The sequence below is a fragment of the Trichosurus vulpecula genome, chromosome 4, assembly GCF_011100635.1.
Source record: "Trichosurus vulpecula isolate mTriVul1 chromosome 4, mTriVul1.pri, whole genome shotgun sequence".
In the NCBI taxonomy this organism is placed as follows: Eukaryota; Metazoa; Chordata; class Mammalia; order Diprotodontia; family Phalangeridae; genus Trichosurus; species Trichosurus vulpecula.
Genome location: NC_050576.1, coordinates 170,740,226 through 170,760,045, shown reverse-complemented (window position 1 = coordinate 170,760,045; position 19,820 = coordinate 170,740,226).

The window sequence follows — 19,820 nt, the reverse complement described above, 5'->3', positions numbered from 1 at the left end:
CAATTCACTGCCACTCCAGGCTATTAAATATTATTTATTTAACAGACTGAAGAAGGCTCTTTCCTATAAATAATTATCTTTCTCTCTTTTTTCTTTTTTTTGAGGGGGGAAAGTAGGGCAACTGGAGTTAAGTGACTTGCCCAAGGTCACACAGCTAGTAAGTGTGTCAAGTGTCTGAGGCCAGATTTGAACTCAGGTCCTCCTGACTCCAGGGCTGGTGTTCTACTCACTGCGCCACCTAGCTGCCTCTTTAATTATCTTTCTGTATGTACAAACTTCTAATTTCCTAGATTTAAATAAATATCAAATTATTAGCTACACAATTTATTAGCAGTATAATAAATAATAAAATAAAGACATAAATAATTATTAATAATATTTCAGCTGTGAGAAAGATAACAGCCAGAGTTAGCTATTAAACACTACTCTTGACTTCTCCTCACTTCTAAAACCCAGTCCCTTCATTCAGCTCTTTTAAGATAGCAAAGTCTTTTAAAGATTTTTTTATGTTTCCTCACCGCATAAAAATTAAAACAATTCTTTCAGGAAAGAAGTTCTCTTCTTCCTCTTTCTCTCTATATTTCACTCAATCTCCCTTCAGTCACATGATAAAAAAAAAGACAATCCTCCAGAATGGCAAATGGTCAAACTCTCGAGTCTGTTGCCTCTTTAAGATACCTATAGTAACTTACTTTAGTACTTACTTTAAGATGCCTAAGTGAGAGCCATCTCCAGTCATACTGATCTTCATCTTGCCACTAGACCCAGATGGCTCTGGAGGAGAGAGTGAGGCTGGTGACTTTGCACAGCCCTCCCTCACTTAAATCCAATTCACTCGCAAGTCATGACATCTCCTTTCTTTTTTTTTTCCAATTTTCATTTATTTATTTATTTTAATTTTTTTTTATTTTTATTTTTAGTTTACAACACATGGTTCTACGTAACTTTGAGTTCCAGATTTTCTCCCCTCCCTCCCCAAGACAGCATGGAATCTCATATAACTACCACGTATAACTTCCCATTGAATTAATTTATACACTAGTCAAGTTGTAGAGAAGTTATGACCAATGGAATGAATCATGAGAAAGAAGAAACAGAACCAAAAAAAAACCCAAAAACAAAAACAAAAGAGAGAAAAAAAGGGGGGGAAAAGGCAAGCATGAAGTGTGCCTCAATCTGCATTCAAACTTCATAGTTCTTTCTCTGGATGTAGATAGCATTCTCCATCATGAGTCCTTTGGAGTTGTCTTTGTACCTTGTGTTGCTGAGGAGAGCGAAGTCTGTCAGGGTTGGTCCTCATGGAATCCATATATCTGTGGTTGTGTATAATGTTCTCTTGGCTCTGCTCTGGGGATGATGCGGACTTCATAACAACCTGGAAAAACCTACACGACATAATGCTGAGTGAGCGGAGCAGAGCCAGGAGAACATTATAGACATCTCCTTTCTGATGCCATGGTCGTCTTTGAGAACAAAGGACAAACAACAACCTGTGAGTAGTAGTAGCCACCCCCCTGGGGACCTAACTGGCCAGTTCCAATTGGGCAACACAGCTCCTTCCTTCCTTCCTTCCTTCCTTCCTTCCTTCCTTCCTTCCTTCCTTCCTTCCTTCCTTTCTAATTTCTTTTTTTCTTTTTCTCTCTTTCTCCCCCTCCCTCCCTCCCTCCCTCCTCCCCCCTTTCTCTTTCTTTCTTTCTTTCTTTCTTTCTTTCTTTCTTTCTTTCTTTCTTTCTTTTTCTTTCTTTCCTTCCTTCCCTCCCTCCTTTCCCTTCTCTACCTACTCTCCCTCTGTCCACATAAGGAATCATACCCTTACCTGTGGGTGTCCTGTCCAAAGGAATATAAATTTTGATCTATGAAACCTAGCAAGACATCTGGATTTATGGCTAGATTTATCTTTTTGTGTGGACCATGCCTTAAACCCAAATCACTCTGGCTGTCATTGATTGACCAACAATAGGTCCCAGCCTAAGCCTTACTTGGTCATTGTTTGGATTCTGATGGATCAAAGTGAGTGTAAATACAATTGTTTCTGTTTTGACCAGAAACCTTGAGGATCTTCCCCTCCTTGGTTGATTTTATTTATTTATCTATTTATTTATCTATTTGTTTATTTATTTGTCTGTCTGTCTGTTTGTTTTTCTTTGCCCCATTTTTACCTACCCTTAATCATTGAATGTATGTTTCCTCAGACAAACTGAGACCCGGGAAAGATCTTAGCCTAAAAAGGCCAAGGCTTCCCACTGCATCTAGGGCCATGTGCAGTCATCCTGATCTATATCTTGCAACTGGATCCAGATGGCTCCAGAGGAGAGAGTGAGGCTGGTGACTTTGCACAGCCCTCTTCCTTCACTTAAGTCCACTTCACTTGCAAATCATAACATCTCCTTCCTGGTGTCATGGTCCTCTTTGAGAACGAAGGATAAAGAACAATGAGATGCCTAAGTAAAAAATACCTGTAGTCTCTATAGGAGAGGCTATTGAAGCTAGTATTATAGCAGTGTAATATGAAGTCCAAGAGAAAAGATTGCTACTGACAAAACGGATCAGAGACTTCCTGGAGGAGTGTTGAGTTGGATTTTACAGAATAGATAGATACTCAATAGTCAAAGAAGAGAGAGGGTATCCAGTTCATAGAATTACAGATCATTAAAGCTAGAAAGGACCTTCAAGATCATTTACTCTTCATATAGGGAACTGTGAACAATGGAACAGGGATAGGGAAGCTGAGGGCATGTTCAGGGAACAGAGAGAGGTCCAGGTCAGCTAGAGGTTACATGTGGGGAGGAATAAATAATGCAAAGTAAAGCTGGAGAGTTTGGATAGCACCAAATTCTAGACAATTCTAGACAAAAGAATATGAACTTTATTCTGTAGGCAAGAGGGAGCCAGTGAAGATTTTTAAGCTGAGTCACATGCAACTTGATGTAAAAAAGTAATGAATCTAGAGCCAGAGAAACTGACTTTGAATCCCAGCTTTCCTAAGCATCTAAACTTATTCAGGTCACTTAAGGTTTCTGGTTCCCAGTTTCCTCATTTGTAACATGAGAGGCTTGATTTAACTGATTGCTCAGACCCCTTCCAGCTCAAAATCTATCATCCTGTGATCTTATAACCATGCAAACATGTTTAGCTATGGCATAAAAATTGGATTGTAGAAGGGAAAAAGTACAGAAAGCACAGCTATTAAGAAACTGTTATAATAAATCAGGCAAGTGGGTAATGAGGGGCTATACTAGTGAGGAGAAGGTAGAAATAGGAAGGAGGGGAGAGATGCAAGGCACAATTGTGAGACAAAATTAAGACTCATTCTATGTAACTAGTTAAATATAAGAAGAGAAGAGGAGAGAATCAAAGATAACACCAAGGTCTCAAACATGAGGGAATGGGTGAATGGTGGTGACTAACAGAAAAAGAAAAGTCAGAACGAGGAGAAGGTTCAGAGAAAAAAATAAGATTGGTTTTCTATGTGTTGAGTTTGAGGTGCTAATGGGGTGGCCAGGTGAAAATGTCTTTGACGGTTGAAGATGTGGATATGGAGCTTGGAAGAGAGGTCGAGGCTGAAGATATAGATATGGAAGCGGTTTGCTTAGAAGTGACACTTGAAGCCATGGGAGAGAATAAGTTTGCTCAGGGAGACTGGACAGACTGGAGGAATACCGCCATCAAGGAAACTGAAAGAGGTAATAAAAAATACAGCAGAGTAGTTAGAAGGGTGGGAGAAAAACCAATGAAGAGAGAATCCAACAATAGGGAATGTCCTGCTGAGAGAACAAGGAGAAAGAGGACTGAAAAAAAATCATTGCATTTGGATGGTAAAGGGGAAAGAGTGCTAGATTCAGACTTTATTGTTCAGTTGTTTTCAGTTGTGCCCAACTCTTCATGACCTCATTTGAGGTTTTCCTGGCAAAGATACTGGAGTGGTCTGCCATTTTCTTCTCCAGTTCATTTTTCAGAAAAGGGTTAAGTGACTTGCCCAGGGTCACACAGTGAGTGTCTGAGGCTGGATTTGAACTCAAGAAGATGGGTCTACCTGACTCCAGACCCAGCATCTATATCTATCTGCTGTGTCGTGTAAGTGCCCCAGATTTGGAATATATGAGTTCAGACACTGACTTTGCGACTTACTATCCCTGTGACCTTAAGCAAATCATTGTACCTCTCTGGGTCTCAGTGTCCTTGTCTGTAAAATGAGGAGGTTGGATTTTTGAGATTTCCTTCTGGCTCTGAATCAATGATCCTATAATGTTTGGTCCATGTGCTCCCAGGGAAGTATGAATCAGGATTTAGGATTCCTGGTTGCCTCTTTTTTATGTTTCTTTTCTGAGTCTAGGTTACTGAACAGTCTTAGAGGCAATCTTGTGGTTTTGAGATGTTGGGAGCTCCTGAGTCCTCAAAGGGTGCCAGTCGCACTTCAGGATAAGCCCTTAGCACCTATTAGAACTGTTAGGGAAGATAATGACTGGAAGAAGGATAAGGCTTGAATCTTAGACTATCTTGCCAGAAGCCATGGACCTGGAGGAAGTTATATGGACAGTGCAGAGTGGAGGTGAAGGTGAAATGCCTTTTGAGCAATCCCACAATACGCTTCATACTTTGATGCTTTACATATCAACCTCCTAGAAGAGTATATCAATATTTATACGTAACTGCTATAGATTTAAATCTTATTAATGTGTACTTGTGAATCATTTATTTTAAGCATTTCTTTTGTGTCTTATACCTGATTTACGTTGTACATTGAATACTTTTCTACCTCTTCTCCTTCCATTTGGGGGAAACCCTAGATATGATGTAAATCTAAATTTTAAGTGATTCTCTCCTTGATGGAATGTGATAAGGATGAGCCTGAAACCTCTCTTAGAGACCAGCTTTCCTTTGTACTGAACCCTGGCCATGTGCATGGATTCAGAAATCACAGGGGCTTTCTTAGTAAAAAGGGATAGGGCAAGCCCCAGCCCCACAGCTTCCGGCAATAGGTGGGGGAAGGGAGGACAGGGCAGGGTTACGCAGATACAGGTGGTGGCCAATGGAAAGGCACTGAGTCAGAATGTAGAGTGTCATGGGTGAGCAACAGAGAGAAAGCCGATTTGATTGAACCACAGAGCAGAAAGGGAAGTAATGAAGCTGAAAAGGCAGGTTAGTACAAGTTGTGAAGAGCTTTAAAAGTTAAACAGAAGAGTTTATATTTGCTTCTAGAGGCAAGAGGGAGCTACTGAAGTTTATTGAGTAGGGGAGTGACATAGTCAGACCTGCACTTAAGACAGTTGTGTGGAGGAAGAATGGAATGGAAAGAGACTTGAGCCAAGAAGACCAATTAGGAAGCCACCACAATAGTCCAGGTAGGAGGAGACAAGAGCCTAAACAAAAGTGAATGGAAAAAGAGGGACAAAGTAAAATGTTTTGGAGGTAGAAATTATAAAATTTGGCAAATGATTGAATTATAGGTTTAACAATAATTTATTACAGCAAGGTAAAGTTTAAAATATATGTGTGTCTGTGTACATGTGTAATATGTGCATGCATAGGTATGTGTATATATGTATATACATATATATACATATGTGTATATGTATATATATGTAAATATGTATGTATATATATAATGGTACAGAAGAATGGACCAGTGTGAGAGTGTGTGTGTATCTGTGTATATATGTATATATGTATATGTGTGTATGTATATGGTGTGTGTATGTGTATATATATATGCAGAAAAATAGATATGCACACAGAAGAATGGATACACACATACACACACAGAAGAATGGATACACACATACACACACAGAAGAATAGATCAGTCCCACTGATGTGTATAAATCTTCATTTAAACTTGTCCCAAAGTCCTGCTCCTCACCTCCAACCTCCACAGACTGGAAGAGTCTCTGGCTTCCCGTACTTTGGGGTCTACATTTGTTGGGGCAAGCCATGGCCTGCATCTATTTCTTTCCTTGCCTTAAACCCCTCAATGCCTTCTTCCTCTCGGAACACTGTGTGCCAGTCACTGGCTCTCCCATCTTCTGGTGTGCCTGGCCAAAGGTTATGGTAAGGTTATGAGAAGTGACCATGCCATCCTGTCAATAAAGGCCATTTCCAATTGGCCCTTCCCTTGGGCCCTTTAGAGAGGCACTCACCTTCAAATCATTCACACAAGATACATATTATGACAAATGACATCTTTTCCTAGGGCACACCAGAGTTGTCATGCTATTACAAGAAGAATTTATCAATACTAAGCAAATCTGACTGAAATAATTGTGGTTCACTGAATGACAGGTGCAGATGATTTGTAATCTTAGACCAGGGGTTCTTAACATGGACCTCTGTAAGGGTCTTTGGACAGATTTTAGAGGGTCTGTGGACTTAAGTGGGAAAAATTCATCTTTATTTTCACTAACCTCTAACTTAAATTTAGTGTTTCCTTTAATTGTGAAAAAGATTATTCTGAAGAAGCGTCTGTAGGCTTTACCTGATTGCCAAAGAGGTCTATGATACCCACAAAAATGTTAAGAATCCCTATCATACACAAATCACTAGAGGCATAATAGTATGGTAGTTAGAGCCCCAAATGAGGAATCTGGAAGACCCCATTTCATAATCTCACCTCAGACACTTGCTAGCTTTGTAATCCTGGGCAAATCACTTGGCCATTATGTACCTCAGTTTCCTCATAAGTATAATAAAAGGGTTAGACTCGGCCTCTAAAATCTGATCCTATGACCTCTCCTTCACTTCTCTAAGTTTCAATTTCTCCCTTTGTTGAATGATGAGGTTAGAGCAGACAATCTCTAAGGTCCCTTCAGTTCTCTATCTGTGATCCTCTGATCCCATGATAAACAGTTAATGATATTAAGTCAGCAAACAGATTTGAAGGGTCAGGAATTCTAAATAGTAGTGACAGTCTATCCACATATTCATCATAACATCCTCCGGGTATGTACAATGTATGTACTCAAAACAAAAAAGACAAGAACATCCATTGGCAAATAACCCTCCCCGTCTGCCCCTCTTCCCTACTCATTAAGAAAAGGTCAAACTTCAAAATAAACATGTCCAAACTATCTTGGAAGTAATTGGACTTATGATCAGAATTGAATTTAATTTTCAACCTCTATCCTGTCTTTTAGGTGTCCTCCACAACGCTGTCACAGGTCTCAACCACATGAGCTAGGCAATTGACTCAATTGGATGGTCTAGATTTACTTCAAAAGCCGGTGGGCATCAACTACTCACCTCAACTCCTGTCTCTCTAAGAATAGACCATCTGGGATCCAAGATGGTGGAATAAGCAGTTAGTTGCTGTCACTCTCCCTTACTGACCTAAAAAAAACCAGAAAATAGCACCCCAGCAAAAACCCTGGAACATCTGAGCCAGCAGAAAGATGCAGTGAAGCAATCTTTTAACTGGGGAAATTTGGATGATTGGTAAAAAGGGTCTGTTTCACTTGGGTAAAAGGGGAGCATATTCCAGGACAGGAAGTGCCCCAGCAAGCCAGCAACAAGCCCCGCCTCAGCAAAGCAGTGGGCCATCCTGAGCACCAAGGTGGTGGAGAGGCCAACGCCAACACCAGGACCCCCACATATCCTAGCATAGCTAGGGGAACCCAGCAGACTCCAGCTTGGAGAACCTCCCCATGCTTCAGCGCAGCTGAGGGCAGGTAGGCATCCTCCAGTGGCCAGACCCTCACATGCCCTGGGGAAATGAAGAAAAATCCCACCTGGCCTCAGCACATGCCAGACACCACCACTAGAACCCTGGCTCAGCACCAGGTAAGCTGCCAGAAGCCTATAACCTCCTGAGTTGCACGCACCTGAGGCCCCAGCACACAAAGCCAATGCCCCTGGCCCCCAGTACAAGAAGCTTGGGATGGTGACCCCTGTGCCCCAGAAGCAGAGCTCAACTTCAAAAGTCAGGAAACAGGCAAAGAAGATGAGCAAGAAGCAAAAAAGAACACTGACCATAGACTGTTTCTTTTTTTATAAATTTTATGTTCTTCTTTTCCTTTTTGTATTTATTTATGTATCTATTTATTTATTTTATTTATTTAATATATTTAGTTTTCAGCATTGATTTTCACAAGAGTTTGAATTACGAATTTTCTCCCCATTTCTACCCTCCCGCCCACTCCAAGATGGTGTATATTCTGGTTGCCCCATTCCCAGTCAGCCCTCCCTTCTGTCACCCTACTCCCCTCCCATCCCCTTTTCCCTTCCTTTCTTGTAGGGCAAGATAAATTTCTACGCCCCATTGCCTGTGTATCTTATTTTCTAGTTGCGTGCAAAAACTTTTTTTTTGTTTTTGAACATCTGTTTTTAAAACTTTGAGTTCCAAATTCTCTCCCCTCTTCCCCCCCACCACCCTCCCTAAGAAGGCAAGCAATTCAACATAGGCCACATGCGTATCATTATGTAAAACCCTTCCACAATACCCATGTTGTGAAAGACTAACTATATTTTGCTCCTTCCTAATCTATCCCCCTTTATCCAATTTTCTCCCTTGTCCCTGTCCCTTTTTGAAAGTGTTTGCTTTTGATTACCTCCTTCCCCTATCTGCCCTCCCTTCTATCATCCCCCTTTTTGTAATCTTCTTCCTCCTTCTTTCCGGTGGGGTAAGATACCCAATTGAGTGTGTATAGTATTCCCTCCTCAGGTCAAATCCGATGAGAGCAAGATTCACTCATTCCCCCTCACCTGCCCCCTCTTCCCTTCCTACAGAACTGCTTTTTCTTGCCACTTTTATGCAAGATAATTTACCCCATTCTATCTCTCCCTTTCTCCCTCTCTCAATATATTCTTCTCTCATCCCTTAATTTGATTTTATTTTTTTAGATATCATCCCTTCATATTCAACTCACCCTGTGCCCTCTGTCTATATATACATATGTATATATATATATATATACGCATACATATATACATACACACATGCATATACACACACACACACACACACACACACACACACATATATATATATATATATGCATATTTCCTTCAGCTACCCTAACACTGAGGTCTCATGAATCATACATATCATCTTTCCATGTAGGAATGTAAATAAAACAGTTCAACTTTAGTATGTCCCTTGAGATTTCTTTTTCTTGTTTACCTTTTCATGCTTCTCTTGATTCTTGTGTTTGAAAGTCAAATTTTCTATTCAGCTCTGGTCTTTTCACTGAGAAAGCTTGAAAGTCCTCTATTTTATTGAAAATTCATATTTTGCCTTGGAGCATGATACTCAGTTTTGCTGGGTAGGTGATTCTTGGTTTTAATCCTAGCTCCATTGACCTCTGGAATATTGTATTCCAAACCCTTCGATCCCTTAATGTAGAAGCTGCTAGATCTTGTGTTATTCTGATTGTGTTTCCACAATACTCAAATTGTTTCTTTCTGGCTGCTTGCAATATTTTCTGCTTGATCTGGGAGCTCTGGAATTTGGTGACAATATTCCTAGGAGTTTTCTTTTTGGGATCTTTTCGAGGAGGCGATCTGTGGATTCTTTCAATTTCTATTTTACCCTCTGGCTCTAGAATATCAGGGCAGTTCTCCTTGATAATTTCTTGAAAGATGATATCTAGGCTCTTTTTTTGATCATGGCTTTCAGGTAGTCCAATAATTTTAAAATTATCTCTCTTGGATCTATTCTCCAGGTCAGTGGTTTTTCCAAGGAGATATTTCACATTGTCTTCCATTTTTTCATTCCTTTGGTTCTGTTTTATAACATCTTGATTTCTCATAAACTCGCTAGCTTCCACTCGCTGCAATCTAATTTTTAAGGTAGTATTTTCTTCAGTGGTCTTTTGGACCTCTTTTTCCATTTAGCTAATTCTGCCTTTCAAGGCATTCTTCTCCTCATTGGCTTTTTGGAGCTCTTTTGACATTTGAGTTAGTCTATTTTTTAAGGTGTTGTTTTCTTCAGTGTATTTTTCAGTATTTTTTTGGGTCTCCTTTAGCAAGTCATTGACTTGTTTTTCATGGTTTTCTCGCATCCTTCTCATTTCTCTTCCCAATTTTTCCTCTACTTCTCTAACTTGCTTTTCCAAATCCTTTTTGAGCTCTTCAATGGCCTGAGACCAGTTCATGTTTTTCTTGGAGGCTTTTGTTGTAGGCTCTTTGACTTTGTTGACTTCTTCTGGCTGTATGTTTTGGTCTTTTTTTGTCACCAAAGAAAGATTCCAAAGTCTAAGACTGAATCTGAGTGTGTTTTAGCTGCCTGGCCATGTTCCCAGCCAACTTACTTGACCCTTGAGTTTTTCGTCAGGGTATAACTGCTTGTAGAGTAAAGAGTACTTTGTTCCAAGCTTGAGGGGCTGCGCTATTGTTCTCAGAGCTATTTCTATACAGCCAGCTCTGCCACACCAGCACTCCTCCTCCCCTAAGAACTGCCAACCCAGACCTGACTCAGATCTTAAGTAGGCTCTGCACTCCTGCTCTGATCTGCCACTTAATTCCTCCTACCAGGTGGGTCTGGGGCCAGAAGCAACTGCAGCTGTAGTTCTGTAGCTGCACTACCTCCGCTGCCCAAGGGGTGTATCTGAACTGTGAACTCCTTTCACTCACCGCAGCTTTTCCCACTAACCTTCTCTGTTGTCTTTGGTGTTTGTGGGTTGAGAAATCTGGTAACTGTCACAGCTCAGTGATTCAGGACACTAGGGCCTGTTCCACCCAGCTCCTGCTCTGGTTGGTCCGGGCACAGGCTGGGCTCTGCTCCCCTCCGCTTCCAGCTCCGTGTGCGATAGACCTCACCCAGCGACCATCCAGGCTGTCCTGGGTTGGAGCCCTGCTTCCCTCTGCTATTTTGTGGGTTCTGCAGTTCTAAAATTTGTTCAGAGTCATTTTTATAGGTTTTTGGAGGGACATGGGGTGGGGGGAGCTCACCCAAGTCCTTGCTTTCCAGCCGCCATCTTGGCCCATAGACTGTTTCTATGGGGACAGGGAAGATCAAAACACAAACTCAGAAGAAATAGACGTTGTCAATATACCCATATCTGAAACTTCAAAGGGGAATATGAATAGGTCTCAAACCCAAAAAGCCTTCTTGGAAGAGTTCAAGGAGGACTTTAAAAGTCAAATAAGAGAGGTAGAAGAAAAATTGGGAAAAGAAATGTGAGGTATGCAAGAGAGATTCAACAGCTTGGAAAAGGAAGGACAAAAATTGACTGAAGAAAACAACTCCTTAAAAAGTAGAATTGGCCAAATGGAAAAGGAAATACAAAATCTAACTGAAGAAAACAATTCCTTAAGAAATTAGAATTGGGCAAGTGGAAGCTAATGACTCTCTGAGATATCAAGAACCAGTCAAACAAAATCAAAAGAATGAAAAACAGAAGAAAATGTAAAATACGTCATTGGAAAACTAACCTGTAAAATAGCTCCAGGAGTGACAATTTAAGAATTATTGGTCTACCTGAAAGCCATGATCTAAAAAAGAGCCTGGACAGCATCTAAGAATAGACCACAAAGGATTTACTCCAAAAACTTGTAAACTTATAAAACCCATGGCTAAGGAATTACAGCAATTGAGAAGCCTATGGAGCTGAAATTCATACTGAGGAAGATGAAAAGATGTTGATCCTCCACTCCCTTTGGTTCTTAGAAAGATCTGCTTTCTTAGAAAGATCTCATTTCTTGTAGGAATATAACACGATCCAAGGCTTTTTGAGATTTTTTTTTGTTTTGTTTTTTGGGAGGGCAATTGGGGTTAAGTGACTTGCCCAAGGTCACACAGCTAGTACATATGTCAAGTGTCTGAGGCCAAATTTGAACTCAGGTCCTCCTGACTCCAGGGCCGGTGCTCTACTCACTGTGCCACCTAGCTGCCCCCTTTTGAGTTTTTTATACAAAATTTTGAATGTTGAACATTTTTATCAAGATGAATATTTGCAAACTTTTATTCCTAGAGAGAACCTTTTTGTCATTCTCCATAATGCAACCTGACATTTTGATTTTTAAAAGTCATAGGTGTTATGGGGGCAGGGGGGAAACTTTGTTTCTCAGGCAAGATTGCTCAGATTTTCTGTTTTTTCAAAAATGGCTAATCAATTTAAAAAATGCTGCTTCTTAAGGAAGAAGCTCCCTTCCTGAAAGGATTGAAGTATCTTATATGCATCAGTGAATAGGGAAAAAACAAAAACAAAACACATCACACTGAAGCATCCTATATGCATGAGTAAATAGAGAAAAAAAAACAAAGTACATCACATCGGAGAGGGGTGAATATCTATAAAGTTCAGATATTTACACAGTGTATAAATTGACTCAAGAGCATGAACTGAAGGGTTATATAAGCATTCTTTATATTAGCTTGTCTTTGACTCCTGGACAACATCATGGTTCTAGTGACAGGACTGTATGCTTTGAATAAAAGGGGGAGAGGGCAAGGGTACTGAGATACTTCAAGTAAAAGGAAAAATGACAGTTTTTAAATAGAGTTGTTTAAGCCATGCTGGCCGGTACATAAGGTTAGAACTATGTTTGGGATGCTGTGTACAGCCGGGTATCTGGCTGCCATATTTGGTTCCAAGAAAGTCATTTTTGAAGTGGGGCCAGTCTGGAGAAGTCATAGAGTCATAGGATGTTAGAACTAGACCAGACCCCATGACAGAATGGAGAGACCACAGGTTTTGAAGTCAGAGGGCATGAGTTATCAAAGAATTGGACCAGGTGGCATGAAAGCATGGAAAGAACATGATTTCTGGAGTAAGAGGGCCTGTATTTTCAAATCCTGCTTCTGATCTATACCCGTGTGACCTAATGAAAATTACTTCACCTCTCTGGGTCTCAGTTTCTTCATCTGGGAAAATGAAAGAGTTGGATTAGATTGCTTTTATGGATTCTTCCAGTTTTATTTATTTATGAATGCTTTATTGAATGCTTTCATTTGGAAAAGGAGGAAACTAAAACCCTGAGTAAAGAGGTAATTTGTCCAAGTCAGGCAGAAGATGGACTCCTGTGTGACCCGGGTGTCCTGACTTCCAGGGTGGAGTTTTTCCCCGTTGCCTTTCAATATTTTCAGTATTTCAGGGGTAGAAGGACAATTGGTTGGATTGAGCAATATGTTGAGCAAAGTCAATGAGGGATAAGTAAAAGACAAGAGAAGGGTAAAATGATAACTATGGTCATAAGATAATAAAACATTCCTAACTGGAAAAGCAATTCTCCTTTTGTAGAAAAGCAGGAAAATGGAAAATGGGAAAATCCTTCCTTGAGGAGGGATAGGGATGTATGTGTGTTTAACCTTGAACATGCTAGCATGATGAGTTCCTTCAGTTGGAGTCAATAGCATTGCAGCAACCAATCACTAATAGCCTGGCACATTTCCTCGTGTATCTGCCCAGAGTCACTGGGTGTTTCCTGTTGAACCTGAGCTGCTCCTCAAAGCCAGACCAACTCCCCCCACTCCCGGCTCTGTATCTTTCCTTCTGGGCCTTTTCCAAGAAAGTACCTGTTGCCAGAAGGTATAAAAGTCTGGCTTCCCTGAGCACAGCAACCATTCTGGTGGCCTGAAGGAGTCCACAGCAGCTGGCAAGTAAGTCTATCAAATTCTAATTTCTTCTCATTTCTCTAGGGGTGGTAATGACATTTCCCTACTGTTTCTCAGGGAGGTGATGGATTTCCCTTGGCCTGGCATTTCCTTGGGTGAGATTTTCTGGCCACCATAAGAACTCCTTTCCACCGTGGGCAGAAGAAAGTAGTGAGTTCCCTGAATCTGAGACTTAACTCATAGAATACTTCAGCATTGGAAGGGACTTTGGAGACAATCTAATCTTAACTTTTCATTTTATAGATGAAAGAAATTGAGACTTGGCAGTGGCTTGCCCGAGGTCACACAGCTGGTTAGTGACAAGGGAGAGGACAAGAGCCTGGGGGGTCCCCTGATTCCAAGAACAGGGTTTGAGAACTTGATCCTATATGTAGAGACATCCTGCTTTATTTTGAATGTGGTGGTTTGAATGCAGACAGTCAGGATTACTCCTTCTTTTCCTGAGCGGACGGCTGCCAGCAGGAGGCTAGATGTTACTTGACCTCTTGGCTGTCCAGGCCAGAACTGACAGTCCACAGGGAATGCTCCCAGTCTCTCTCAGGACCTATATCTGAACCTTTCTTTCTGCTCCCAGCTGGTCTCCATCGAACATGTGATCAGGCAGTTCTGAGTCCCAAACTGGGTCATATTGGTTTGGCTTATTCAGAACTACTGAATCATATTGTGTATTTAACAAACCATTGGAAGTCTCAGACCCTGTGATTAAGGCTAGAGAATAATTTATAGCATAGAAAGGGTAAATAAAAGCTTTACTTTCTTCTTGGGTATTTTTTTTTTGGTCTTGAATTCCTTGCCCAGTACAGAATGTATTTCCCTCTGTCATAACAGAGCAGTCCATGGGGATCTTAGTTTGTATTTTCTTTTAGCCTATTCTAGTATTCTTGGGCAAACTCCTTCAGTTTGGGATCAGGGAAGGATTCTGCTGGATCTCTTGCGTTTAACCCCCTCTAGACATTTGTAGTTTGTTATCAGATTTCTTTTCCACTGAGTCACTCCTCAGGTAAATTGGGTAGCCAGAGCCCTTGAAGTGACCATCTGAATCCTGGGGCATGGCTTGGGAATGGGTGACCTCTCCTTTGTTCTGCTTTCAAGTGTCTTGCTGCTTACCTTGGTGTAGAAGCTTCAGGACCTGGCTATGACCTTACTGCCCAGGCCAACCTCTGCATCACACATTTTTCTGCTGAAGTACCCCAAATATAACCTCTGATGTCATCTAATCCAACTCCCTCATTGTACAAATGTGGAAACTAAGTCCCAGAGACTTATCCAAAACTATAAAGTAGTAAGTAGTAACAGTGGGATTCAAAGCCAAATCCTAAGACTCCAAACTCCATGTTCTTTCCCTCGTACCATGATGCTATGCTGACCACAATGGTCATGGGCTCTTAGTATTTAAAACAGAAAGGGTACACAGTGATCAACTGAAAAGCCACTGGATGGTAAAATAATACAGCAATTGTTATTGTGTTGATTCAGTCATGTCTGACCCATCTTGATTCCATTTGGGATTTTCTTGGCAAGACACTGGAGTGGTTTGCCATTTCCTTCTCTGGCTCATCTTACAGATGAGGAACTGAGGCAACAGGGTTAAGTGACAGTAAGCGTAAGTGTCTGAGGCTGGATTACTCCTCATCCACTCCAGACTCAGCATTCTTATCCACTGTACCACCTAGTTGCCCCACAATAATAACAGTAGTTGACATTTATATAATGCTTTGAGGTTTATAGAATGCTTTACATATGATAGGGCAGCTAGGTGACTTGGTGAGTAGAGTACTGGGCCTAGAATCAGGAAGATCTGAGAAAACCCCCACTGGGGTCACAAAGAGTCACGCATGACTGAACTACATAGGCCAGCTGGGAGTCACAGTGGATAGAGCCCTGGATCTGGAGTCAGAAGGAATTAAGTTCATAGCCATTCTCAGATATTTACAGCCTGTGTGTCCCTGGGCAAGTCACTTAACCCTGTTTGCCTCAGTTTCCTCATCTGTAAAATGAGCTGGAGGAGGAAATGGCAAAGCACTCTGGTATCTCTGCCAAGAAAACCCCAAATGAGGTCGCAAAGAGTTGGACAAAACTGAAAGGACTGATCGGTGACAAAATTATACACGCTTTCTCAGTTGTTCCTCACAACAAGCCTACGAGATAGGGGCTCACACAGTTATCACCATTTTGGAGCTGAAGCCAGAGCTTATGTGACTTGACCAGGGTCACACAACCAGCAAGTGGGAATCTGTTTTGTCCAGTTATGTAGCTATGTATTATGGAATTTGGTTTTCTGTCTTTTTTTTAAATTTGTTCATTTGGGAGAAGGATAGATTAAATTTAAAAGTACTTGTTACCTGGGGCAGCTAGGTGGCCAGTAGATAGAGTGCTGGGTCTGGAGTCACGATGACCTGAATTCAAATCTATCCTGAGACACTAACTAGCTGTGTGACCCTGAGCAAGTCAATTCACCCTGTTTGCCTCAGTTTCCTCATCTGTAAAATGAGCTGGAGAAGGAAATGACAAACCACTCCGTTATCTCTGCTAAGAAAATCCCAAATGGAGTCACAAAGAGTCATTCATGACTGAAAAAAGTGACTGAACGACAATAGCTGAGTAGCCTCTTCAAATTGAAGGGATAATAAAAGCCTTTGGCTCATTGATATTCTTAGCCCTTGAGTCTCCAAATTTCATTCCCTGCACAGAGTCTTCATTAACTTATATAGAATTACAAGCTCAGGTCCAGTTGGTCTCCTGAAGATGCTTAATTTTGTTCCTGAAAAAAACAAATTTCTTGTGTTGCAATAGGTTCAATGGAGAGCCTCTGGGAAGCTCAAGAGAGGGAAAATATCATGGGAGGAGTTTTTGCTAATATTATCCCCCTTTTACAGATCAAGAAACTGAGGCAGGCAGAGGTTAAATGATTTGCCCAGAGACACATAGTTAGTAAGTGTCTGCTTGAAGATCTTCCAGAATCCAGGCTCGATGAGCCGCCTACCTAATAAATATATACAAAATTGAAGGTGAGGAGGGAAAATATTCTAGACATTTGAGAAGGAGGCAACTTGCGCAAAAGGCAAAGATGGAATAAGCTTCACTTCCCCAAGGGAGAGGATCAGGGAAGGAAAGTAAAGATTATGTTCTAAAATGTGATGATAATTATTCATCAGACTTAATTACTCAAACTTCAGTTTGATACCAGACCTGCCTCTGATAGATACATAATTGGCTGTTCGACCCTGAATGGATTATTTTACCTCTCAATGTTCAGGCAACTCTCTAAGATAGTTGCAGATCAGTGCTGATCTACAATGGTAGAGGGAGATTCCTCACTGGGAGTCCCAGGTATTTGAATACCAATTAAGGCACAGAACCAGTCCAAAAAGAAAAAAGAATCTCCAGGAACTTTTTGCCACTTTGTATTTCTTCTAACAATGGATAATGGACAATACAACTATCAAAAGGAAGTCCATGAAATAGTTGGACCCTAAAGAGGGGATCCCATACTCAAAAAGTTCTGAACTATTACTTCAGAGGTCATCTAGTCTGACTGCTTCATTTTACAGATGAGAAAACTGAGGCCCAGAGAAAAGGGATTTGCCTAAGGTCCTGCAGATTACAAGCAGCAGAGCCAGGACTCCTGTGTTCTTTCCACTATGCTTCCATTAAATGTCCTGACCAGCCTTTTTGCCCACCCACAAATATTAACGCTCTAGAGCAGACTGTCCCAGGGTCACAAGCCCCTTTCCTGATCTGCCAGCCCCCAAGTTGATTCCCTGCAATCCTGCCCTTTGGTCTTTTGGGGCCAGTTTGGTGGTCCCAGTTGTTAATGGTCTTCCCCCCATCTTCCAAATATTTTTTATCATTTTATAAGTGCTTTGTATTTACATGTTGAGTTTCACTGTCTTCCCCTCTGTAGTATGAGGGCAGAATTTATAATTTCAAAGACGATCATATATAGGTCTGAAAGGTTTGGAACTGCAAGATATAAGGAATTCTCTAGATAGGAGGCAGAAGAATCAAAGCATGTATTTAAACTCCACAGTAACAAACCCACAAATCAGCATCCCCATTTTGATATATTGATCAAAAGCTTCCAGGCCCAATAAGTCTGCCTCACAAGAGTAACCAGGAGGCCACAGAGAAGCATGATGGTATAAAGCAAAATCATATACATGCTTCCCCTCTATGGTAAAAAGATTACCCACTGGCTTCAAGTCCTTGTTCAGCACTCCTCAATCCACACATAGGTCAGCTCTGCTACCGGCAGCTCCTGCTTCAGCTTTGGCTGTAGCCGTAGCAGCCTCTGGCTCCAACGGAAGCTGTTTTTAACCATCCGGCTAGCAGCTTCTGCGGGGGGTGTAGCCGGCACGCCAGAGAAGCACAGGTTCTTTCGATCTGCTTAAGCAAGGTGAAGGGGTTGACTGGGAAAGCACAGGTTCTTTCAATCTGCTTCATCAAGGGAAGCAAGGTGAAGGGGCTGACAAGCTTACTCCAATCCAATATACAGATAGCATTCAGTTAGTTCAGGGGAAAAAGCCAAACTATTCAAGGGCACTTGTTGACTAAGTGCTAAGGAGCCCATTTTTGGTTACCAACACATCCTCCCAATCCCCTAGAATGTAAGCTCCTTGAGGGACTCTTTGATATTTTTTTTTAATCTTCATATCCTTTAAAATGATGCCTTGCACAGAGGGTATCGATAAGGATTGATCTGTAGTTTCTTTATACGAGGAACTCTCTCTACTGACCTTCTCTGCCACAACTTAAAATCTTAGAGAAACGCATGGGGTACCAAGAAGTTAAATCACTTGCCCAAGGTCACACAGCTAGTATGTGTCAGACATAGTGAGAGTGGAACTTGAATCCAATGCTTTCCTGACTCAGAGGCCAGCTCGCTAACCAACATCCCCTGCTACGTCTCAATAAGTCCTTCCAGAAAAGTTGACCAGTTATGTGCTAAATTACTGCTGTGAGTGACACAAGGAGGTACAAGAAAGTCTTCCCTCAAGAAGCTCCCACTCTAGTTGTGAGATATATACATATAAAAAAGTCGTACATACAAAGAAGGTAAGTCTTACACAAAGTTCACACTTAATTAGTTTATGGAACTGAATTGAAGGGGCTTGAGGTCACCCAGTCCAATTCCTTTATTTCACAGAAGAGGAAGTCTAAGCAGAGAAATAGTAAGTGATTTGCCCAAGATCAGACAGGGGGCGGTAAGGGTGGAAATCAGACTCGGGTCGTCCGACTCCAATGCCAACCCTTGCCTCAAGACACAGCACTCTGCCAGAACCTTCCCAGAAATAGAAACTCTTGATCAATAGGGAGTGAAGACTTTGGAACATTCTAACGCCCTCCCCCAAAGACCCAATGGTAGGAAGCCATGATGAACTAGGGAGCATCGGGAGGAGCAGAGAGCTATATCAAGGATAGAAAAATTATCAACTTTTACTTTCTCTGAGAACAACAACATAATGGCTAGTTAAAGTACTATATTGGTACTTGGTTGTGGGAAGCAAGGACCTTACTTTCTGTCTCTGTTTTACCAGGCTTGCTAGTAAAGACTTCTGCAAGTATACAGGTGTGTGTGTGCCCTTGGCAGAAGGGAGACAATATGATACTCTGTGACACCAAGAAATCCAGGGAAATGGGGATTATAGAGGTTGACATTAAGAAATATTGATGGTAGTCATATGAGAGAGTAGGAAGAGTAGGCAGGCTGATGCAGCCACCATGCAAATGGTACCTGGCAGCTGAACTTTGGATCAAGGTCAACCCCTTTCTCTGGACACCTGTATCTGAACCCATTTGGCACTGGCCATGGACTATTGGTTGGTTGGTTGATGGTGTTGCTTACCCTTTTCTGTCCACGTCCCATCTCACAGCTGGAGGACAAGCTTCTCAAGAACAAGGACTGTCTCTCACTCTTCTTTGAGTCCCTCACAGTAGTTACTTAGCACATATATGGCATTAATTTAAAAAAAAAACCTGGGAGGACTCATTGAGAGAAAATGTAGTGTAGTGGTTAGAGCAATGGGCTTGAAGTCAGGAAGACCTGGGTTCTAATTCTACCTCAGAAACTTGCTAATTTGGTGACCCTGAGCAAATCGCTTAATCTCTCCCAGACTCAGTTTCCCCATCTATAAATAAGGATAATACCAGTAGCACTTACCCCACTGTGTTGTTGTAAGGATTAAAATTCAAAAATGTCTGTAAGGCATTTTGCGAAACTGAAAGCTCTATGTAATTGCCAGCTGGTGTGATAATGAAGATGACGAACGTGATG